Here is a 25,578-nt window from a genome sequence, read left to right as displayed (position 1 = left end):
AATCATTATTATATGGGCCACACACAATTCAATCTAAGAAAGAGTTGCAAAATTTGACTGAAGCAAAGCAAAAACTAACAATATTGCACTCAATTTTTTTTAACCACGTAGGTACTGAGCACAAAACCTCGGCGGCATTCTGCTATTCACTCACTGCTGTTTGGCCCCTATAAGGATAGGGGCGAACAGCAGCAAGTGAGCTGCCAGAGCTTCGGCTCAGTCGATCCCGATGTTTGATCAGCTGAGTGGAAGTCCTTCTGCACTTCGGCTCAGCCAAACATGCAGAGCATGTTCGACTGACCGAAGTGCAGCTGAAGGCAGCCAATGTACGACTGATTTCAGCCAATGTACGACTGAAATCAGCCGTACTGAGCCACAGTGAATAGCTAAACATTGTTCAGCTCACATCACTTCGGCTCGGTTATTCACCTGGCTACCTTCAGCAGCTTTGTGAATAACCCCCTAAAATACCAATGCTAGAAAAAAAGGTTTCCTGGTGCATTAGATTTTTTGTGGATTCTCCAGTGAGCATAGCGTGTACAGTTTATTTGATAAAATTAACAAATTTAGGGCACATTCAGCAGGCCCTACATGAGGCAATTGGATAGAGCAATCAAATCTTCACTTTTTGTCAAACTGAAGCTGTCAATTTACTGCCTAGCTTACGCTTCACAATCGACAGTATACTGGTTACATATTGAACTTGTGGGGGGTTGATTGCTAAAGCTGGCTATATACTAAGTGAATTTCCAATGATTCTTGATGAACCAGCCGAAATTCGCTCAGTGGGTAGCTTGAAAATGGTTGAAATTGCCTTACAATTGTTATATGTATGGTCAGCTATTTGCTGTGCGAACAGTAAAGGTCTCACAGCTTTTGTGTTATCATGGACACATATCAAAGGAAAAAGATCTTTTATCTGTGGAGAGTGCAGTACATTACAGTACATTAGACCTCCATAAAGACAGCTGGTTCTCTGAATTAAGCAGTGCACTCAAGCCAAGTAACTAAATAATCTGATGAAATACATATATGAGAATACTTTTCCTTGACAAAGGATTAGCAGTTCTGTGCAGCCAGTCTAGTGATCCAGCCACAAATCCAGATACCTGACCTCTACTGGAATAGCAACACATCTTGGCCAAGATCAATCGATCAAAATACACCCATTGTTGCTTACAGGAAAGTGACGTTAGATAATAATTAGATCTTCCCTCTGCTCTTAATGCTTTTTACTCCTGTCAGCGCATGTGCATGAAGCAAAGTCTGATTAGCCCCAGTCTTATCCCTACTGTACAGGGGATTGAGCAGGGCTGATATCAATACAAATGTATGTACCTACACTAGTTTCATTTAGAAATACATTAAATTGATCTGTCAATCAAAAAAGTGATATTTTAGTCAAGGGGAGGTCCTGGTAGGCTAAGTAAGTCCCAAATACATTAAATTGATCTGTCAATCAAAAAAGTGATATTTTAGTCAAGGGGAGGTCCTGGTAGGCTAAGTAAGTCCCTGACATGTTTTGGATATTCTAACAGCAAGATACCCCGGCAAGAATGTCCAACTCTGTCCTGTACACCTGGGATTTTTGGGTGTCCCTGCCCATGGATGCTTGTCCCAGCACCTTTTTTTGCATCCCCTTAAAAAAATTGCATTAGGAAATCCAGAAGGGAGAGTAGGACCCCTCATAATGGCCACATTGGATGTTTAGACTATGGGACCTCATGCACAAACATTTCACCAATAGAGTTCCTGACAGATATAAAAAAAGCACTTGCCTTGGTATGAACATTTACAACTTTTAAGGTTATTCCAATCCCTCTCTCCACCCCTGCTCAGACAGCATATGGCTTTTGGATCTCTTCTCCTTCAAAATGCAAGACCTTCGCATGTCCTTTCTATAGTGTATAAACTGCTTCTTTCTGAGTTTCTACCAGGTTACCCGTCATTTACTGGGAAGTGGAAATCTGAGTACTGGATAACCAGAGATTTGGTGGATTGGAGGAAATCTTTTACTTTTGCTCAAAAGTTTACTATTTCTAGCAGATCGCAAAACTGCAGTTATAAAAGTCTCTCATGTTGGTATTGTTGTTCAACTGACATATGGATGTATGACTTGGTGGCCTTTGACATGTGTTAGAGATGCCACCAGGAGAAGGGCAACCTGACTCATGTCTAGTTTGCTTGTTCTTTAATTCAACCATTTTGGAATGCTATTATCTTCATATATAGGAAGATCAATAGTATTAGTATGCAGAATGACCCTTGCATTTTACTTCTGTCAGTGAAACCAGGGAAATATGAAACTGTTAAACAGGGTCTTCTGTGTCATATTTTAGCTGCTGCTCATGCTTTGATTTCTGTAGACAATGGAGGTCTACAAAACCCGCTATCAATGCTGAGTGGGTCTGTGGGGTTGATGCCATTAAGCAACTTGAAGGCAACCAACTTTGTATGACATGGGTTGAGATGGAGACCTGCCCTTTTTTCTTCCTACCCCCAGCCCTCCCACCTTATCCTGACGTGTCTCTTGTTCTACACAAAGTCAATAATATTTTATACTATGGGGTCTATTCACAAAGCTGCCGAAGGATCTGACCGTAGCTTCGGCCGATCCTTCGGCTAGCTTCGGCACCAGGACCCCTTTGGTTCAGGAGAACCGAGGGGGTGCTGTACGGGCTATTCCCCCCGCCTTTTGGGGGGGGAAAGTGCGTCTTATGGAGTGAAAAATACGGTACTTTCCTCATGAAAATACTAGTAATACAATGCCACTATAGTACAGTAACTTTTAAATTCAACTATATTCTAGTCTATGTTTCTATAATGACATTGTATTACTAGGACTTTCATGAGGACAGTAATTAAAACAGCCTTCTATCATACAGGGAACTACAAGTCCCAGCTGAACAGCCGACTTGTAGTTTTCTAGTAATACAATGCCATAATAGAACATGGAATAGAATATAGTCAATTACAGCCATAGTCTATTCCATATTCTATAATGACAAGCACTTACCGCAGTGGTCGCGGTCCTCTTGACTTCTTCTCACAGCTGGAGGAAGCTCTTGCAGGAAGCTGTAAAATACACTAACGTGCGGGGACAGCGAGGCGGGTCTCTGTATAAGGCGGGTGCTCTGGGAAGAGAAACAGACAGTGTTCAGGGGGGCTCCCCTAGACGTCAAAGTGGAGTCAGGTGGTGTGTGTGCTGGAGGCATGCAAAACCAGCCAGGGAGGATGGGAGAACTGGTGAGGCTGTGAAAGCCGAGAGCCTGAAGGGCCGCCAGTACAAGTATAGAACAGCAGTACAGAGAGGACTGGTGGGTAAGAATTATTAATGTTAACAGTGAAAGCCAGGAGTCTATAAGCAGTGCATGGATGCTGTACTGAACAACCCAAGGGTATCCAAGGTGGGTGTGTTAATTTTTGTGTAAATAAAAGTTGGCTACCAAGCCCTTAAACAGAAGATATTGTGAGTGGACTGCGTCCTTAAAGCACTCATTATATGTGCTAATATCCCCAAACATCACACTCAGCACAAGCTTCTCTTTTCACCTTTCCTTTCTCTCTTCATTTCCTATACCCATGCACTCCCCATCACCTTTTAATCTTTTCCCCCCTCCCTTTTCTCCCCCACCCTTTCCTTTCCTTCCTCCCTTTTCCCTTCTTTTCCTCTATCCCTCCTTACCTTCCCTCTCTCCATGTTCTCCATTCATTTTATCATTCATCTTCTTTTTTTTCCTCACTTCCCCCCATCGTTTGTCTATCCATTATCTATCATGCAATTAGGTATGTTTTTAGTCAAGCAATTCTAAACACAACTTTGCACACACCTACATGTGTCCTAATAAATATTTATTTACATTTAATGATATATCTACAAACAATTGCCATTTTGCAACTTTTCAAATGTGTAGTATTATAAATCTGAAAATATAACTATATGAAAACTGTTTTGAATGATTTTATTGGAAAGAAGATTTGAACTGTTCCATATAATGTTATGATATTTTAGTATTTGGCCACACAGCTCCTCTCTATTCCGGTTCCAATAATCCATCATTATTGTCGAGAATATTCGCTCCATAAGACGCACATACATTTTTGCCCGCCTTTTGGGTGGGGAAAAGTGCGTCTTATGGAGTGAAAAATACGGTACTTTCCTCATGAAAATACTGGTAATACAATGCCACTATAGTACAGTAACTTTTAAATTCAACTATATTCTAGTCTATGTTTCTATAATGACATTGTATTACTAGGACTTTCATGAGGACAGTAATTAAAACAGCCTTCTATCATACAGGGAACTACAAGTCCCAGCTGAACAGCCGACTTGTAGTTTTCTAGTAATACAATGCCATAATAGAACATGGAATAGAATATAGTCAATTACAGCCATAGTCTATTCCATATTCTATAATGACAAGCACTTACCGCAGTGGTCGCGGTCCTCTTGGCTTCTTCTCACAGCTGGAGGAAGCTCTTGCAGGAAGCTGTCAAATACACTAACGTGCGGGGACAGCGAGGCGGGTCTCTGTATAAGGCGGGTGCTCTGGGAAGAGAAACAGACAGTGTTCAGGGGGGCTCCCCTAGACGTCAAAGTGGAGTCAGGTGGTGTGTGTGCTGGAGGCATGCAAAACCAGCCAGGGAGGATGGGAGAACTGGTGAGGCTGTGAAAGCCGAGAGCCTGAAGGGCCGCCAGTACAAGTATAGGACAGCACTACAGAGAGGACTGGTGAGTAAGAATTATTAATGTTAACAGTGAAAGCCAGGAGGCTATAAGCAGTGCATGGATGCTGTACTGAACAACCCAAGGGTATCCAAGGTGGGTGTGTTAATTTTTGTGTAAATAAAAGTGGGCTACCAAGCCCTTAAACAGAAGATATTGTGAGTGGACTGCGTCCTTAAAGCACTCATTATATGTGCTAATATCCCCAAACATCACACTCAGCAAAAGCTTCTCTTTTCACCTTTCCTTTCTCTCTTCATTTCCTATACCCATGCTCTCCCCATCACCTTTTAATCTTTTCCCCCCTCCCTTTTCTCCCCACCCATTCCTTTCCTTCCTCCCTTTTCCCTTCTTTTCCTCTATCCCTCCTTACCTTCCCTCTCTCCTCGTTCTCCATTCATTTTATCATTCATCTTCTTTTTTTTCCTCACTTCCCCCCATCATTTGTCTATCCATTATCTATCATGCAATTAGGTATGTTTTTAGTCAAGCAATTCTAAACACAACTTTGCACACACCTACATGTGTCCTAATAAATATTTATTTACATTTTATGATATATCTACAAACAATTGCCATTTAGCAACTTTTCAAATGTGTAGTATTATAAATCTGAAAATATAACTATATGAAAACTGTTTTGAATGATTTTATTGGAAAGAAGATTTGAACTGTTCCATATAATGTAATGATATTTTAGTATTTGGCCACACAGCTCCTCTCTATTCCGGTTCCAATAATCCATCATTCTCCCTTGTTTGTTTCATTTTTAACATTTCACCCTGCCATGTTTAAAATAGCTTTTTTATTATTTGCATGACTGAGCCATTGAAAAGAGCAAACATGCATTAAACTTCCTAATCTAGCTGATTTGTACCATGAAATGACTGTCAAACAGAAGACAAGAATTCAGCATGCTATCATGTTCTGCTGTCGCAATTCAATATTGAGCATACTTTGTGCTCTAAAAAAGACATTTTAAGTCATATAAATTAATCCGTTTTATCGCAAAGTTTAAATCTCCAAACATAAACCAAAACTTTTATTTTAATGTCCGTCTCTGAAGAGGATTTTCTTTTTATTTGTCTGAGAAAAATGTCAATGGTGACATTAATATGAATTAGAGCTAACAAAAAATATTCTTCTGAAAAATGAAATTCTGTATCCTGAATTTGTAGTGGGTATTTTGTCAGTGAACTTTCTGGCACCTATTTAGACCACCCATTAACTATGTCTGTTTTACATGCCATTGTGTGCCGATTGTTCAACTGCTTTTAACTAAACAGGAACATATGAAATGCTCAAAAAATTAAAATGTGTTACCAAATACCACAGACTTGTTAGGAGAATAATATGTTTTGTTAGAAAATTTGCCTCCAAGCTTGTATAGACTTTTTTTCATATCCACTGCTAAATTAAAACAAATAACCTCATGAATTATATTACACTGCATTTGGTTACTCATTTTGCCCATTACAGCTTTAATCAGATTGGCCAGCAGGCACCATCTGATTTTACTAACTGAGCACATTTGTGTGGTATGTGGGTACGCCACATGTGCTGTACGTAAACCATTATGAACTGAATACTTACTGAATACTTACTGAAAAGTATTTTGTGAAGTCTGACCTCCAACTTCAATAAAGCTCTGAATCTGACTTTGTAGTCACTGAAAATTTGACCAAGAGAAGGCTAATCATGAAGAACTAAAAATGTCCCATCCCCTTCACTTAAAGAAAAAAATCATGATGTCACAGGTCCTTCCTCTTCTCTTGCAGCAGAACAATTGTGTTTTAACTGTTCAGTGCAGTATTACTCTGGGGCAAGGCCAGCCTATTGACATATACCTAGAAGATGGGCCCATGAAAGCCAGTGACAGAGAATAGTTTCTGTAGTTGACAACATCAGATTGAAGGTGAGTATTGCAGCACAAAGTTGCTATTTTTATTTTTATTCTACTATTCTACTATCCTGTTATTTTTAAAAACATTTTAAATAAAGCTGTACCTTACTGTTGTGCCTAAACCAGATTTTGACATATATATTTTTTTTTACCTGTAATGGAAATTTTGGAGACACAGGCTTGGGCTTATTTGATAAAAATTCCGTAATCATCTGTTGCCTTTCTACCAATGAAATGTTATCTTTAAAAAAAAAAACAAGGAATATGTTTGGTTGCTATTTTTAAGTTACGTTCTAGATTTAATAAGCAGGGGGCTCTCTGGAGTCTCATCAAATATAGGACATTCTCAAGTCTTGGCCTAAGAACATCTCTAATCAACTTCTGGCAGTTGTGTCCTGCTCCATCAGAAACTCTAACGTTATCCCCTGGCTAGGATATGAACATCACATATTTACATATTCTTAAAAGGCAGGTAGAGCCATGCACAGCTGTACAGAAGTCATATGTAAATCGAAGACACCGGGGAGGAGAACCTAATGATTTGTGCGTGGGTGGGCATTTGGGGGTGAGAGGCTGTAGAATGTGACCATTTAACATGTTATACCCTAAATATGGATGTAACATGAAACATGATCTAAAAGGTGAATTGAGCTTTTAAGGTTCACAGCAGAAGTACTGAAGTTATCCAGCTCATCCTCTAATTCAGTTCAGCTCACCCTGTTCCCCTGCCAGCAATAACCCAATAGCCTTCTAACCTCTTATGTAACAGAGCATAGAGAAGGTGCCCTGTAAGAGGCAAGTAGGGTCAGATAAAATGCTGGGAGAATGACTTAAATTACTTTATTGCTTCTACTGTGAAATTTGAGGATGAATTGCTCCACAGACTAGAGACTTGCTGGCATATAGCATGTCTGGCTTGGTACCAATGGATTGGCGCAAGCCCAATGGTGTGCCTTTTTTTTAAAGTGGATCAAAGTATCTACCAAGTAAATACAGACCTGTAAACCTAACTTCTAAAGTTGGGGAGATACTTGAGAGTTTAATAAAGGACTACATAGATGATTTCTGTTTCCCTGTTGGAGCATATTGGGAGAAACTGTGGGCATAGGGGTCAATTTTTTAAATTACAGGTTGAACTTGATGGGCTTGTGTTTCTTTTTGACCTGACTAATAACACTGTAACTATGTACCAATGCCTCCAGTTACATAGGCCAGTGAGGGTGTGTTTAAACCTCATTTACTGCTTTTAAGAAAATGTAAGTACTTGAATGTCCATAGTCTGGTTAGAGGTTCACTTTGAGCTTTTTGATACTACCTTGTTATGCATGTAATGCAATATAATTAGCAAGATACAACTACTTGACCTTATCCCTGATCATATAACAAAGCTTCTATATGGACTAAAAGGAAAAAAGTTAGGCATTTTTAAACTATAAGACTGTCATTTTCCATAAACTATTAGGAGAAACCATCATAATTATGCATGTTAATAGCTTAATGATGTACTGTGTTGACTCAGGGAACCAAATAGTGAATTCACATTTAGCGCATAGATAGATATGGAACCTTGTCCATGGACGCATCAAGTCTAATGCAATGGGGGTGATTTACTAACCTAAACACACGCGTGCACTAGGTGCGTGTGATTTTTACACAGCAAAACGTATTTATCAACCAAAAAGTCTCTAAAAGCATATTTCCACTAATGCCATATATGGAAAAATCATGCACATGATGCATATATAATGCTGCTTCACAGTTTAGACAAAAATGGTTAGCTCATGCATTTACATCCCTGCATTCATCAATGCAAGCAACACAACATAGAGCTAATTTACACAACATCACCTTGCAAATTCATGCAGGGCTTTGCACAACACACCTGCTGGGTGTGTACACACTACAAAGGTGTTTAGATTCCACCCATAGATCATGCTGGGAGGGAACACACTACAGAGGTGTATACATGTTCGTGGTGTGTTTATAAGGTTAGTAAATCAACCCCAATGTCTCAGGTTTCATATGCATTTATTTTAATTGATATCCAAGGTTTACGAGCATGGATATGAGACAGTATTCTATTTCTTCTAAGTGCCTCTTGGTTTGTTTGTTTTTGTTTTTTGTTTTTGTTTTTTTGGCAGCTTTGACTTTAACTGTAATCAAAATTCTTGGTCAACCATGAATGAAATACTGAAGCTAGGTCTTCCTGGCTCCAATCTCCTCACAGGCTGAGGGATCAACATGACTGCAGTGTGAACATTTTAACCACCTAGTAATGTTTCATAATACAAATATAGACATCACTATACAAGATATTTAATTATCAATGTTGTGAAGGCAATGACCTCTAAGAAGTTGTAGTAATAGAAAAAATGATATGCCGCTTGTGGAACAAATGTAAAACTACTTTTAGAAACCTTGTGAAAACCTACCACGCAAACTTGTGTATATTATATTAGTTTTATAAGGAACCAAGGAGGACATGTAACTATTTAAAGCCAAGACCCCAAAATCATCTGGAAAACTACATCGATCCCATGTATATTATAATCACATATTTAAGGTAAAGGGTCTATTTTAAAAAGATATTGAAGGCTAAGTTTACTTTTCTGACCATGTTTCATGTTACACTCATATTCAGGGTATAACCTTCAACATAGTCACATCAAAACCTAACAACCACCATCCATCTGCCCTCCTGCCCACCTTCCTTGCACCAATGTGGCAGACCTCTTATCAGATTGAGCGCCTGTATCGCATTATACAGAGAAACAGGGAAGTTTGTCTTCACTTCCCAGCAAGTTTCTATTCTGATAAGAGTTGTGTTTGTGGATAAGTGTGCTAGGTAAACACTGCTGTGTGTGGGTGAAAGCACTGATTTTAATATCTCTTTTCTGGGACTTTCAGGGCCCATTCACTCCAGTTCCATTGTGTGCGATACATTGCGATATGTTTTTTGATGGATGCTAACGTAAATGAATGGATGTGAATGGGGCTTGTAGCAGGTCATCATGTAGAGAGCAAGGAGAGGTCCTGCCCGGGGTTTATGTGTCACCCAGATTCCTCTCTTACACCTTCTGGAACCTATAGTAAGCCCCAGGTTTTACACTTTGCCTCAGTGGCAATTTAGTGCAGGTGAGGCAAACAGCCAGAGCTCTGGAGCCTGGGGAGCAGACATTTTCTATCTGCTGGAGCACAAGGTTGGTCATGGTGGTTTGCTGAAGCCTGACAGACAATAGGTTTGTACAGGTTGGTAGTCAGGACTATCTTATGTTTAGTTAGTGCCGGGACATGGCTAGGATTTTGTTTTGAAGTGTTTACTTTATTTGAGCACTGTACAGCACTGTATATAACCTGTGTGTTGCACCAATAAATGTACCACTGTTTATGACAGGTCACTGGTCTGGTCTCTGAACCTTTCAAGAGTGCTCACCCCAGGGAGCAATTGCACCCGCTACCTATTCCCCAGCTCACACGCTAGTTCACACCGCTCTGTTCCGTTGTGTTACATTGTACTGAAAAGAAGGTAGAAAATGCACTACCTCTTTTCAAAGTAATGCAACGGATCCGGTGTGAATTATCCCTATTCACAGCCGTACATTTTTCTGTGCCCTTCCGTTAGTATCAGTTGAAAAACAGATTGCAGTGAATGGGAAGGAAATTGGAAGGTACAATTGCAAGTCAATTGACCCTCTGCTGACTTGTAATTTCCTTACGATTTTGGTTTAAATGGGCCCTTAATTGCATTACCTCTTCTTTTTTTTTATATATATATATATATATATATATTATATATAATTCTCTGTTTTTGTTCTGTTTATGTAAACATGACACAGCATGTCTTCATATTTCTTCTTCCTCTATGACTACAAGCTTATTTTTTTGTATGTTTAACTATTTCTGTTATGTTCGTTTAAGACTCTATTCTTGCTACCATATTACTTGTTATAATATAATGCTCACATATATTACTACGCTGCCATATACACCTCCATTTCTACTATTTAAATTTGTACCTTACTGATTAGAATATTGTACATTAGCATTGGCCTATGAGTCCTATGTTTCTCTGTACATTTTCTGTTGCCTAGTGTGTTAATTGTCCTACATTGACCTTTTGTTACAAAAATGTTTAATAAAAAAAATTAGGTAAATGCAACCTCAGATGAACAACACATCATATATTACACCATGTCATTATTTATTTTACAAACATAAAGCCAAAATGGAGAAGTTATATGTGAAAAACTAAGTTCACCTTATGATTCAATAGCTTGTAGAACCAACTTAAGCAGCAATAACTTGAAGTAATCATTTTCTGTATGAATTTATCATTCTCTCACATCATTGTGGAGGAATTTTGGCCCACTCTTCTTTACAACGTTGCTTCAGTTCATTGAGGTTTGCAGGGATTTATTTATGCGCAGGTCCTTCCACAGAATTTCAGTCGGATTGAGGTCTGGACTTTGACTGGGCTATTGCAATACCTTGATTCTTTTTTTTCCCAGCCATTCTGTTGTAGATTTGCTGGTGTGCTTGGGATCATTGTCCTGTTGCATGACCCAATTTCGGCCAAGCTTTAGCTGTCAGACAGATGGCCTCACATTTGACTCTAGAATATTTTGGTATACAGAGGAGTCCATGGTCGATTCAATGACTGCAAGTTACCCAGGTCCTGTTGCTGCAAAACAAGCCCAAATCATCACCCTTCCACCACCGTGCTTGACAGTAGGTTTGAGGTGTTTGTGCTAAACGTGGTTGGTTTGTGCCCCATTTGGCAAAATGTATTATGTATTATGGGCAAACATCTCCACTTTGATCTCACCTGTCCAAAGGACATTGTTCCAGAAGTCTTGTGGTTTGTTCAGATGAAACTTTGCAAACCTAAGCAGTGCTGCCATGTTCTTTTTAGAGAGAAGAGGCTTTGTCCTGGCAACTCTTCCAAACAAACCATTTGTTCAGTATTTTTCTAATTGAACCGTCATGAACTTTCACATTTAACATGCTAACTGAGGCCCGAAGAGTCTGAGATGTAACTCTTGGGTTTCTTGCAGTTTCTCTGAGCATTGCACCGTCTGACCTTGGAGTGAATTTGCTGGTATGTCCACTCCTGGGAAGATTAGCAACTGTTTTCAGTGTTTTACACTTGCAAATAATCTTCCACACTGTAGAATGATGGACTTTAAATAGTTTGGGAATGGCCTTATAACCATTCATAGGATGATTGTCAGCAGCAATTGTTTCTCTAAGATCACTATTGATGTCTTTCCTCCTTGGCATTGTGTTAACACACACCTGAATACTCCAGACCAGCAAACTACTAAAATGTTGGCTTTATAGAGGTGGTCACAATTGCTGTTGTTCAATTAAATCAAGGCATTTGATTAGCAGCACATGGCTGCTACTTAGCCTCTGCATTCCAATGGAAGCAGTAAGGGTGTACTTACTTTTCACAGAAAACCTTTCCATTTTGGCTTTGTTTGTAAATATATAATGATATGGTGTAATTTGTCATGTGTTATTGTATTTACCTCATATTAAGACCTGCTAAGGACCAGATGATTTTTATTATGTCCTGATACCTAAAACCATAGAATTCCAAATGTGGTGTATTTTCTTTTTCACACAACTTTAAAAATTACCTAATTTATTATAATCTTGTTTTAAGTTTATATTTCTTTTGGAGGATAAGGGGGGCATTGCAAACTGTCTCTTAATGCCATGCCTACATCTTACTCCCATCCAGAAGAGGTAGCATGACCATGTTTGTGTCCATATTTGTAAGTTACATTTTTTTTTTTTAAAGGGGGCTCTAGTGGTGCATTGGGAAGCCAAGCAGGTATGACATGGCAGTGGATAACGCAAAGAGCAGTGATGAGTAATTGTAACCTAGAACACCCAGTTTAACGCAGTAGAACTACACAAACCAATTAGCACTGCTTTCTACCTAGCTGCTACGCACATTTTCGCGCTTTGCATTGTGCTATGAAATAAGCCCTGGTTATATGGAGATCTAGTCCTGTAACCCTTTAAATAAAAGATTACCAGTGTTCTTGACTGACTTCTGCTTCCTCTTAATCTTTTTGCATCCCAATATACTACATTTTGTACTTTACTAGTAGTACTATATATATATTGATTTATCCCAAACCAGTACAATGTAAATGTTTAATGTTTAGAAGATGTTTGAATAAAAACATATTGTTCAGATAAGTCTGCAATCAGCACTGCAGTTATGCTCTCACCAGGAAATGATGACTAGCTTAGCATAAACATCAAAAATTATTGCTTGTAAATTGTAAAAAAACTATTGTTTCAATTACATTTCTTGGACATGGAGAGGTCAAATTAAAAGTGAACCACATCAGTTTTAAGAAAAGTTCACATCTGTTGAAACAGCTTTGACATAAGATGACAGATGTTGAAGAAAAATTAACAGTTTGGAGTTTAGTTTACATACAAGTGATCTGTGGTATGTTGTCAACACTGCAGTTTGAACATATTTAGTGTGGGATATTCAATAAAAAAACAAACCTCATTCTGCCATTCGCATCCTCTACGTGCACATCTATACTTCTTTCCTTGCTTGAAATCGGTAACAGTAATTTATTACAGTGGACCTTCACCTATTTAAACTTCCTCCCACCTGCCCATTCCCCCTACCTTTTACACAATTGCAGGGATTTAAAAAAAACAGTAAATATCTTTTTTTACATTCTTATCGCTTCACATTCTTAATCTTTCCCTAGGCAAGCATGTGGTATTCTGCCCCTGCTGACCCATTGGATGTCTATGTCACACCAAGGGCGGATCCAGAATCTATTCTCGGGAGGGGCACTGCCAGAAAATTAAGTTTTGCTTACAGAATAGTTAATATTTTATTTAAGACGGTTTTCCGGTTACAATTAAGCCAGCCAAATAACATGCAGCCGGCTTCCCTGGCAATCAGGAAGCCGGGCGGCATGTCATTACCCGCTGCCGGCTTCCTGATTACCCGGGAAGCCTGCTCAATGCAAGTGGAAGCAGCGGTATTCTTATTCAGTATCGCCGAGTACCAAAAGCAAAATATCGGTACTCGCACTTGATACTGAAAAACCTGCATTGGTGCATCCCTAGTTTTGATAAAAAACTATTTTTTTGTATTGGGACAAGTAGATTGTCATGAAGGGCAAGTAGATTCGGCACCCACTTTATCCCTTGGACAAGTCGTTTTTTTAAAAAAAAGAACACACCCTTGATTACACAACAATGCAATATAGCATCAGCTATAGAGGACTACAAATCCCAGCAATATATTATACAACAATGCAGAATAATATCACCAGCTATAGAAGTCTACAAATCCAAGCAAAACATTATACAGCAATGCAGAATACCACCGACTATAGAGGACTACAAATCCCAGCAATGCTATTTACACCAATGCGGAATACCACCGACTATAAAGGACTACAAATCCCAGCAACACATTATACAGCACCAACTATAGAGGACTACAGATCCCAGCAACACATTATACAGTAATGCAGAAAGATATGAAGCTACATACTCTGTGTTGCTTCAGGATCACAGCCTCGTGTCTCCAGGGTCTCAGGATGGCTCTCTGGTGGTCGGTGCAGGACTCTCTGGTGGGCAGTGCGGTATTTAGTCAGACTCAGGACATTCCAACATATATTACAAAAAGCTTACATTTTTTTAGATATGGGAGACAGAGGGATGCTTTGTCCTCTGCAAAGACTTCCCCCCACCCCAACTGCTGCTACTGTACTGATCTCTGCAGAGGCTTCCCCCACCCCAGCGTCAGGCCCATATTATTCAGTTTTGTGCACTAGCTGCTTGCTGCTACTGCTGCAGAATCAGCATAGTAGCAGCAAGCAGCTGGTGCCCAAGGATGAATTGGTGGATATGGATGTCACCAGCACTCCAGAAATAACAAAAGATTTTAGTGAATCTTCATTTTATTCACTCGAAAGGAATCTTTCGATGATAGGATGAATTGGGGCCCAATGCTGGGGTAGGGGAAGCATTTGGCTTCCCCCACGTTGGGCTACTATTCAGTCTTGGGCACCAGGCCAGCTAATGGCTGCTACTGTACTGATCTCTACAAAGGCTTCCCCTCTCTCCCCACCTCAGTGTCGGGCCCCTATTATTCAGTTTTGGGCACCAGCTGCTTGCTGCAACTGTGCTGATGCAGAATCAGCACAGTAGCAGCAAGCAGCTGGTGCCAAAGGCTAAATAGGGGTCCGACGTTGGGGGAAGCATTTGCAGAGATCAGTAGGGTAGCAGCTAGTGCCAAAGGCTGAATAGGGAACCGACGCTGTGGTGGGGGAAGCCTTTACAGAGGACAGCTGCTGTCCTCTGCAAAGGCTTTACCCACCCCCACCACAGCGTCAGGCCCCTATTCAGCCTTGGGCATCAGGCCAGCTGCTTGCTTTTAGGGCTTGTTCACATTGAAAGCGTGTGCGTTCCAGAGCGGTAGCTGCTAAAATGCACCGCGATGGCTGTGAAACTTCCCTCCGCGTTTTGGGGTGAGAGGGGGCGTGGCGGTGCATTTAATTCTACGACAACGCTTCCACCCCCGCAGTGCGATCGAACATGTGGCAAAACTTTGCCAGCGTTCCGTTCCACTGCAAATGCAAAAAAAAGGGCTTGCCCTATTTTTTGCGTTTGCAGTTAGGCCTTGTTCACCCCGAAAGCGCGTGCGTTCTAGAGCGGTAGCTGCTGGAATGCACCGTGATCGCATAGAAACTTCCCCTTGTGTTTTGGCGCAGGAGGGGGTGTGGCGGTGCATTGTATTCAATGGCACCGCTTCTACGCCCCTCCTCAAGCCGTGTGATTGAACGCCTCGCAAAACTTTGCGTTGCATATTTTTTGTGTTTGCAGTGGAACGGAACGCTGGCAAAGTTTTGTTTGGGGCGTTGAGGCGTTCAATTGCACTGCGGGCAGAAGCGGCCCGCCCCGAAACGCAAGGAGAAGTTTCTCAGCGATCGAGGTGCGTTCCAGCAGCTACCGCTCTGGAACGCACACGCTTTCGGTGTGAACAAGGCCTAACTGCAAATGCAAAAAATAGGGCAAGCCCTATTTTTTGCGTTTGCAGTGGAACAGAACGTGCCACACGTTCAATCGCACTGCGGGCAGGGGGGGACGGGGAAGCGGTGCCATTGAATTAAATGCACCACAACGCCCCGTCCCGCCCCAAAATGCGGGCGGCCGTCCCAAAAAAAAAAAAAAAAAAACCTTCCTGTACGTCACGTGTGCAGGAACGTACCAAAATGGCAAATGGACAGGGGGGTCGTGCCATTTTTTTTTTGGACGACCGCAGCGGACCCAGCAAGAAGCAGTCACTGACACCTTGCCGATCCCTGGCCGGAACATACAGCTGTCCCTCCTCCGTGTCACAGACTTTACTGCAGTTCATTGTACAAAGTTTTTTTGAACCGCAGTAAAGTCTGTGACACGGAGGAGGGACAGCTGTCACTATACACTGCGGGTGGCTGGCCGTGGAGGCAAGAGTCGGGACAGGAGCGGCAGTAATCTCGGGGGGGGCAATTGCCCCGTTGCCCCCCCCTGGATCTGCCACTGTGTCACGCATCCCAGGAGGCAGTTTGCGAGATCTCATACATCTGCAGACAGGGTGTGGGTCTCTTGCAGGTCCAGAGACCAGTAGTGTGTCTGCACATGGGCCCGATCCCCCACAGAAGGACACACCACCATAGGTCTCTGCCAGGTCTATGGATCCTAGCAGAGAAATACGGCAGTCTGCACATGCATAGGGGATCTGGCGCATGTTCAGACATTCTTAGAACCAGGCAGAGACCAGTGGCATGTCTACATGTGCTCTGGATCTTACTTTAAGATGGGGGGCGCTAAACTGGGTATGAGGGTCTGTGGATCACAGCAGGACAACGCTGGATTCACTGAGCAGGTGAGTATGCCATCTAGCCTAACATTCACTCTCATAATCTGGGTGACTTTAAGGAAAACAATTGCTGCTGTAGTTCAGCCTCGTATGTCACCTCTCCTCCTCCAATGTGCTTGGATGCTCATTACTGGTGAGGTCATCCTTAAAATGGACCTTTATCCATATCTTTAAAATGACGACAAACACATCTTTAGAAATGTTTAGTAATGACAATCTACACACACATATTTCTAGATAATTGCAGGCTTTGTATTCTTTGCATAGCTTATTTCTCTTTTCCTACCCAGTCTTCTGACAGTGGCCATGTTAACTAAGGGCAGATTATTAGCTCTCCTTTTACTTCCTGGATTTCTGACACATGTGGCTAGACATGTGGATAGGACAGGTGACCATGCACATCATCTCCAGGGAGTAAAATGCCTTTTGCTGAGATCTCGTGAGATTACAGATGAGATTTCCCTATGACTATATGCACTATGACTATAGCACTAATAATTACTTAAAGCCAATCTCCTTTCCTTACACTGCAACGGTTGTTTGCTGGTTAATATTTAGGGGTATGGTGGGTAGGACTTTTACTTACCTGATCCCGTCTTTCCTGGTGGTCTGCACTCACATTCCTACCCTACGCTCCAGCCCAAGGACTGTCCCTCAGCATCCTCACTTCTAATGCAAGGCTATGGGCAGTGCATTAGATGTGATGATGTCACTGACCCCAAACCACCATGGAGGGAAAGTGGAGGGGAGAACAGGCTGTGGGTGCCAGCCTTGGAGCCTGTGGGAGCAGGGGCAAGGTAAGTAAAAGAGCTCTATACAATATGGGGGGGGGAGGAGTATTTGCAGATAAGGTTTACAACTTCTGTTCACTTCAAACAAGTTTTGCATTCCCATACAAGTCTTTAGAATGCAAAATCCACTTGAAGCAGAACACCTGCTGGTCAGCAGGGACTGCACTACAGGTCAAATGCACCTGTCAATAAATTCTGACTAATCTCATCAATGTCTAAAACCAATGTCAAATTTAGGGATGTTCAAATACCAAGTACCGTACTCGGCAGGGACGTGCGGTCAGAGGAGGCAGGTCAGACAGAGCCTCACCTAGTATTATGAAGCGCCATTAGTCCAAGCTGTTCAATCAAAAAAAAGAAGAAAAAAAAACCCAGTGAGGACATCAATTTCGATGCCTCACCAGTGACGAGCAAGTGAGGTACAGGGAGGCTCCTCCCTGTCTCCTCCCTTTCTCCTCCCCACACAGCTTGGTTACCAAGCTGGGGGCGGGAGTTTGGTGGGATTGGACGGAGCTTTGGCAGGACGTGGGCAGAGCTTTGACAGGATGGGGCGGAGCTTCGGCGGGCTGGGGGGCGCCCCACCCTGCACAGAAGGGAGAGTCTCCCGCTATTAAATAGCGGCTCCCTGCCGCCCGGGAGCAGGGCCGGATTAATATAGGGGCGGGTGGAGCTGCTGCTCCAGGCCCGCCCCTGCAAAAAGGCCCGGCCAACCCGGAACGCCTCGGTATCCGGGTGGGTGAGCAGCTTTGATCAGGCACCCGCGGCCCTCTGTTCAGGCATGTTAGAACCCCTACCGACTGCTCAGAGCCCCTACCGACCGCTCGGAGCCCCTACTGACTGCCCTAGCCCCTACTGACCACCCAGAGCCCGCACTGACTGCACGGAGACATCATCAGTGTGCTACTGCTCCTTCATTGTCAAATCATCCATCTGGGGGGGGTGTTTTTGACCAAGTTGTGTTGCTGCTGCAGTGAAACTATATATATACAGTATATACACAGTTTTATTAAATCAGATTCAAATTTGTTCTTTAAAAGGAGTCTGAATATCAGTAATTTTTCTGAAGTATTTTAAAATACATTTGACCAGATTCCAGTACTTTCAAGCCTAAGGGAATCCCACACATAACCCTTATTTCCATATCTGCACAGGCAAGCAGTGTATCATTGTACCAAGTATTCCCTCATGCCTGAAAAATGAAATGTTTAGTCCATTTCACAGCTTAACTATCTAGCAAACACGTGTTTGTGAAATGTATCCTGTAAAAAAAAAGCACTTCGCACAATATCAGGTTGCATGTAAAATACTTTAGGGAGAAATCTGCAGTTGAAGATTCTGACATCTACACTCATCCCTCAAAAATATCCTGTCACTGGTGTTTCTTCTTCTCTAGGCTCCTTTTCAGATACACTTATGTTTTTATGGGAATTGCACTCCAGGATTGTATTATGTATTGTTAATGGCAATAAAATAAGTATTTAAAAATTAAGCTGTCCCATTTAATTAGTCGCAGTGCAATTACAGGCTTAGGGGACTATTCACAAAGCAGCCGAAGGATCCAGCTTCGGCTGATCCTTCGGCTAGCTCTGGCCCCAGGACCCCTTCGGTTCAGTAGAACCGAAGGGCTGCTGTAGGGCTATTCCCTATAGCCCATACAGCTCTCGAAGTTGGCCGAGCGGCTGAGTCGAGCCGAAGGCATATTCCTCGGCCCGACTGAGCCACGCTGAAAGCCGAAGCTGGCCGAATGGCCGGCCATTGGCCGGCTGACAGCCTGCTTCTGACAGCTGGGCGGAGCCAGCCGTGATCTTACGGCTGGGTCCGGCCACTTGCACAGAGATTAGCGCTCCTGGTTACCAGGTAACCAGGGACACTGATCTCCAGACAGCCCAACTCTCCCGGGCGCTCCGGGAGTCTCCCGCTATTAGATCGCGGCTCCCAGCCGCCCGGGAGAGAAACACTAACTGAAGGAAAGTTTTGTATGCTCGAACGAGCAGAGTAAACCTTCCCCTGCTTTTTCTTTATTATTCTGACATCGAGCTGTTGGCTGCCGTCAGAATAATAAAAAAAAAAATTCACCATAGGAATGCATTGCTAGATTCCTATTGGCTATTTCAATTTGCAATAGCCAATAGCAAACAAGCTATTGCACCCCTCCCACTGCTGCTGTCAATCAGCAGAGGGGACCTGCAGTTCTCCATCAGGTCCCCTCTAGTGATTGACAGCAGCAGAGGGCGGGTGCAATAGCTAGTTTGACGGCAGCAGAACCGCCCAAATAGAAAACAGTTGGGCGGACCTAGCTGTCACTGCTTGCTCCGCACAATCGTTTTCTATTGTTTTATTTCTACTTTTTTAACTATTTTGCTATTCTGCTCGGTCCCAGAAAGGGACCGAGCAGAACAGCCGAGCCGAATGCCACTGAGCTAGGCTGAGCTGAGCTATACTCACTGCTGTTCGGCATCTATGAGAATAAAACGAACAGCAGCGAGTAGCCTGCCGGAGGTTCGGCTTAGGCGATCCAGATGTTGGTTCGGCTGAGTCGAACTCCTTCTGCACTTCGGTCGCCCAAACATGCTGAGCATGTTCGGCCGACCCAAAGCCACCCGATGTACGGCTGATTTCAGCCGATATACGGCTGGAAGCAGCCGTATCAGCCTGAAGTGAAAAGCGTTCGGCTCACTTCGCTTCAGGTCGGTCGTTCACTCGGCTGCCTACGGCAGCTTAGTGAATAGACTCCTTATTGTTTTCATAAAATCCTATACATTAGTTTGCATTATACAGTACATTATTTGATAGAAAAGCCTGTGCATAATAATAATCAGGCTTGTTTTTATTATGAACTTACATGCCAATATATAACTTACAAATAAAATGTGTCTGTGAAGGTTCTCATTCATCCAGGTCATGGTATATCTGTAAAAATAAGGCAACTGGACTTGCTGTATTTTTCTTGAAGACGTTTTCACTGGACATCCGACCAGCTTTCTCAAATGTCCGGTGAAATGTCTTTAAGAATAATACAGCAAGTACGTGTACTGCCCCAAATACTTGGTATCAGCACCGATACTAGTATCGGTATCAATGCGTCCCTAATATGCACAAAATACTTTTTGTCTGCAGATACCCTTTAACTCTTTCACAGGTTTAGTCTGATCGGTCATTCACTCGGCTGCCCTCGGCAGCTTTGTGAATAGACCCCTTAATCTGCCATAGTAGGGACACAGCAATAAAACCCCAGTAGAGGTTCTAACCTCTCACAACTCAAAAAATGAGTTGTCTTTAGCTACACTTTACCAATAATTACTGTTTGCTATGTTTGTGGCTAATTACTGATGCCATTATGTGTCAATGATTTGCAGCTATTTACTATAGTTAGCAGCTTAGAGATAAGTTGAGTGCTGTACTTTATTTTTTTCCACTATAGCAGCAATTTGTGGTAAACTTCACTTATCCTCTAAAATAAGGACCTGATGCAATACTAGAAAAACAAAGTTTTCAAATCTACTATTACTAAAAATATCACACCATTTTAAGATAAATTGTCACAAAATGAAACTCCATAAATTTCAAAGGATTACGTTCTCTGAGTAGGTACAAATCATATATACAGGGCAAGTGCAAAATGATGTATGGCATTTCTTATTTTACATTATGAAATACTACGCCCACAAACCACAAACTCAATGTATTTCTTACCACAAAGAGCTTGCACAACCTGTAGAAGAGTAAGAGAAGCCATATTTCAATGTGCACATTGAAGACCATAACGCAGATATATAAACACATTCGCACAGCCCCTCTGTTTATGTAGCTGAAGCTGTCACATTTAAATCCATTTATAATCTTGAAAGTGATGTAATTAGGAACAATATATTTCTCATGCAGAATGAATAGTGGAATGATATAATTTGTGCTAAGTCCAAATAATACAGAAAATGGGACTGGTACAAAGGACATTGATCAATATAAAATGGGTTCAGAATGAAGCAAAATGTATTTTTCAAGAGTTAGGATCTCATTAAGCAAGTGTTATAAGTGTTATAAATACTGGTAATACTTGTGCTACATGACAAAGCTGCATAGGGCTTGGTTTACTGATGATGCAAAGATTGTTCATTTTTCAAATTGGATTTTTACTCAGCCAAGCAAATCAGGTAAGCTGCGTTCACGTTGAATACCCAATCATGCGCTAGGAACATTTACAAAAAACCATTTACCTTGTAAGGTAAGGCTCCATTTCTTTAGTAAACCAACCCAAATGTTTTATATTTAACCAGGCTAAAAAAACTTGTCCTGAACAAACATCAAGCTATTCTGTAGCTAAAATAAAAGTTCCCTGCAAAGAATATGCTTACTGTACCTCTCTGCCTACCCCTTGTTGCTGGTTTGCACTGAATTGAAAAGAAACAGCCACTTAAAGACTTTTCAGAATCTGACACTTCCAGGAGTGTCTGATTTATGGTCCCCCAGTGCTCTCATTGGTCCCTTCTGCCAGCTCCTTTGCCACTATGGGACACAGTGGTGTACGCATACCTGGCAACTTTTACAGGGTTATTCACAAAAGGGGGAAGAGTTTGGAGAAGGCAGGAGAAGTGAACAATCTAGGACAATATAATTGAACTGGAAAGTGAGCTGAATTGGAACATTGTTTCCAAATCAGCTATTTTGTCCTAGATTGTTCACTTCTCCTGCCTTCCCCAAACTTTTCACTCTTTTGCTGATAACCCTGTTAGACATTGTAATTCCTGGGCGGGCATGGGTGGGGCTATGGCAGGTGTGTTCAAATTGTGTTTTTAAAAAGTGGGATGGGCTTATACTATAGGTCCCATGTCTACAGATTGGTGGATTGATCTGTCAGTGTCACTAGAATGCTGTACACACAGTGCACTCACCTAGCCACCATTCTAATCAGTAGAGGGGTCCAGCAGTTCTCCATCAGGTCCCCCTCTAGTGAATGACAGCAGCAGAGGGCGGGTGCAATAGCTAGTTTGCTATTGGCTATTGCAAATTGAAATAGCCAATAGGAATGTAGCTATGCATTCCTATGCTTATTTTCTTTGTTGTTGCTCTGATGGCAGCCAACGGCTCCGATATCAGAAGAAAAAAAGACAGAGCAGGGAAAGGTTTACTCTGCTCGATCGAGCAGAGTAAAACTTCTTTATTTTCTTAATTTTGACGGCAGCAGAACCGCCCGGCCAATAGAAAACAGTCAGGCTTAGCTAGCTGTCATTGCTAGCTCCACCCAATCGTTTTCTATTCTTCTTTTTCTACTTTTTAAACTATTTTTCTATTCTGCTTGATACCACAGAGGTATTGAGCAGGATAGCCGAGCCGAATGCCGCCAAGCTTCTCATAGATGCTGTTCGGGATCTATGAGAATAGGCCGAACAGCAGCGAGTATCCTGCAGGAGGTTCGACTCAGCCGATCCAGATGTTGGATCGGCTGAGTCGAACTACTCCTGCACTTCTGGTCGCCCGAACATGCAGAACATGTTCGGCCGACCAGAAGCCATGCAAAGCAAGCCGATTTACGGCTGATTTCAACCGTACAAGCCTGAAGGGAATAGCCGAACAATGTTCGGCTCACTTCACTTGGGGTCGGTTGTTCACTCGGCTGCCCTCGGCAGCTTAGTGAATAGACCCCATACTTGCCTTTCTGGCGCTCCTTCACTACTCTGTTCAGAAGCTGAAAAGCATATACCAAGGTTCCAGGCATTGAGGGGCATGTGACTTCATGTGGCAGCACTGTGATAGCCCAGTTCAAACTACAATTTTAGTGACTCATAGCTTACACAGGACTTTTCTTTTGACCCCGGAAGCTGAAGGAGCAGTGTGGAGCACTGGGAGTAAAATTAAGGTAACCGTCAGTAAACTTATTCCTTTCCCTGAGTGAACAAAGCACAGGTTAATTTTAAAGAGACCCTGCATTAATTGTTTTTTAAATAGGTAAGTATTTAATATGTTTATTGTATGATGCTATGCAGTTTGGAATGCAATGTTATCGTGATGTCAGATGGCATTCTAAATTTTTTATGTGCTAATGAACCTTTTTACAGTACGTGTGTTATATTGGCGATAAAGAGATCTGGTTAGGTCCTGTCAGATCTATCTCTTGGAACATGTGCAGTTTAGCCATTGTAGTAGCTAAAGAACGAGAAGATGTAATTAAAACATATGCTCTGCTATGTTGCCACCCGCAAACCCTACCAAAAAAGCCAGTAATTGCCACCAAGCACCACAAAATAACCATGCAACTGCAATGATTCCATACCAGATGTTGGAGCAAGTCACCAGATCCCAAGGGCCACATCATATTTTACATATATTTGGGTTCCTCTTGTGTGGCGGATGTGGTGATTAAAAAACGGTGCTGTTTTCATGAAGACAAAATGGAGATCCTCAGTAACAACGTTGAACGCTATGGACATAGGTGTTTCAGGATGAATGGACATCATTGGTGAGATCCACTTCCATTTGTTTCTTTGATTATACACCAGATTTAATTCAGAGAAATTGATTTTTCCACTATCAAACTACCCTTACTGGTGTTCTGCTGCTTTTGCTTTTAAAGTCTTCTTGCAACTAAGGAAGGAAATTTCCATTCACAAAGTTGGTGGGAAATACTGTGTATTAGGGTGCCTTCATCAAGACGCACAACTACTCACCTGCATATATAGTTCTGTTTATTCAGACTGCAGATATTCTCACAGGTGTTTTACAACTTTTGTCTTCAAAATTATCTTATAATTGATAAAGGAATATTACATATGCAACGGTAGTGAGATATACTGTGTAGCAGGGTGTGTTCACAGGAAGCAAACTTTCTCCAGTGCATACAAATTCACCTATCTATGTTATCTTTTATTGGATTACATACCCAGGAGTTGGACTTTATTACATTCAGTGCCTATTGTCCCAATGTCTGATTTTTGAGTTTTATGGATCAAGACAATTGATTAACACCACCCACCACACGCCTACCGTATATATCAACACAGGACATGTGTATGAATATTTTCTAAATAGGTCTATACTAGGAAGCCAACTGGTCTAACATGCATTGTGTTTTTATCGGAAGGGGTTTTTTTACTGTTGGGGAGGAGGGTATATGTGCACCTTTGGTAAATCATGGCTAAATATATTTTTTTTAAATAACGTGACTTTTTTATACTTTACGCTAGAGTTGTTTGAAGAATATTCATTTTTGATTACGTGACAGACTACAAATCATGTAGTGATTGGACAGATTTCAAGACTTATAGGAACCTGATGCAGGGAACTGCTAGGATGTGACGAAGGGGGCCTTGCCCCAGAAACGCATTCTCCGAGTCTGTCATGCAAGAAGAAGGATGTTTGCTCCAGACTGCATGCCTTTGATGTGACTGTTTTCTGATCTTCTCACAGTGCAGATGCACTTCTGTAACTACAGGTGTTCTAATATCGGCTGTTTATGAGTACATTTCTTGTTTTTAACATTTCCATATTAAAGACTTCTACACAAGAGAGGCACACTGCTTTTATGTTTCCTGTTTGCTAGACCTCCAGACACCCTGACTGTCAAAAGTGCCGGATGAACTTTGGCGCCAGTGATATTGTTGATAGACTACAAATCATACTAAAGGGTGTAAAGCTGGTCATTGACAGGAAGATCTTTTCCCAACATGCTGAGGATTCAATTAACTTTTGTTGATAATCAATTGGATTATTGCACAAAAGTAATTGCAATTTCACTAATAAACTAGCAGAAATCAGACAAACTAATTCTCCAACTGGACTGAAAACTATTTTCATCATACGGTCAATATTGACATCCGTTATCAATGTTAAAAAATGTAAAGATTAAAAGAGCTATGGTGTCCCTCTGTGCAAAATCTACTAAATTACTAGTACAGATGTTTGGAATATAAAGCAATTTTCAGTATGTTCGCTTTAATTTTGAACGCAGGTTGTTTGCAGTTTTTATTATCATTTATGATTTTAGATTGTTTAGAAATGTCATATCTTCCATGTGTCAAAAATCATCCAATGTAAGTTTTATATCTAAAGGCAAATGAATCATTCAAATACGTTTTTCAGGGTTGGACATTTAAGGTTTTATATATTCGATAAAATATGAATGCAAAAGGTTTCTTTAAACTCATTACCAGTTCACTACTGTGCTCAAACCCCACAACCTTAGTTTCTGCTTGGATGCACTGCTCTATTTGTGCAACAATAAAGTATTTCACTTCCCTATTGG

This window comes from Nanorana parkeri, unplaced genomic scaffold (assembly GCF_000935625.1).
Source record: "Nanorana parkeri isolate BGI_ZX_2015 unplaced genomic scaffold, ASM93562v1 scaffold36, whole genome shotgun sequence".
NCBI lineage: Eukaryota > Metazoa > Chordata > Amphibia > Anura > Dicroglossidae > Nanorana > Nanorana parkeri.
Note: the sequence above shows the minus strand (reverse complement) of the source record.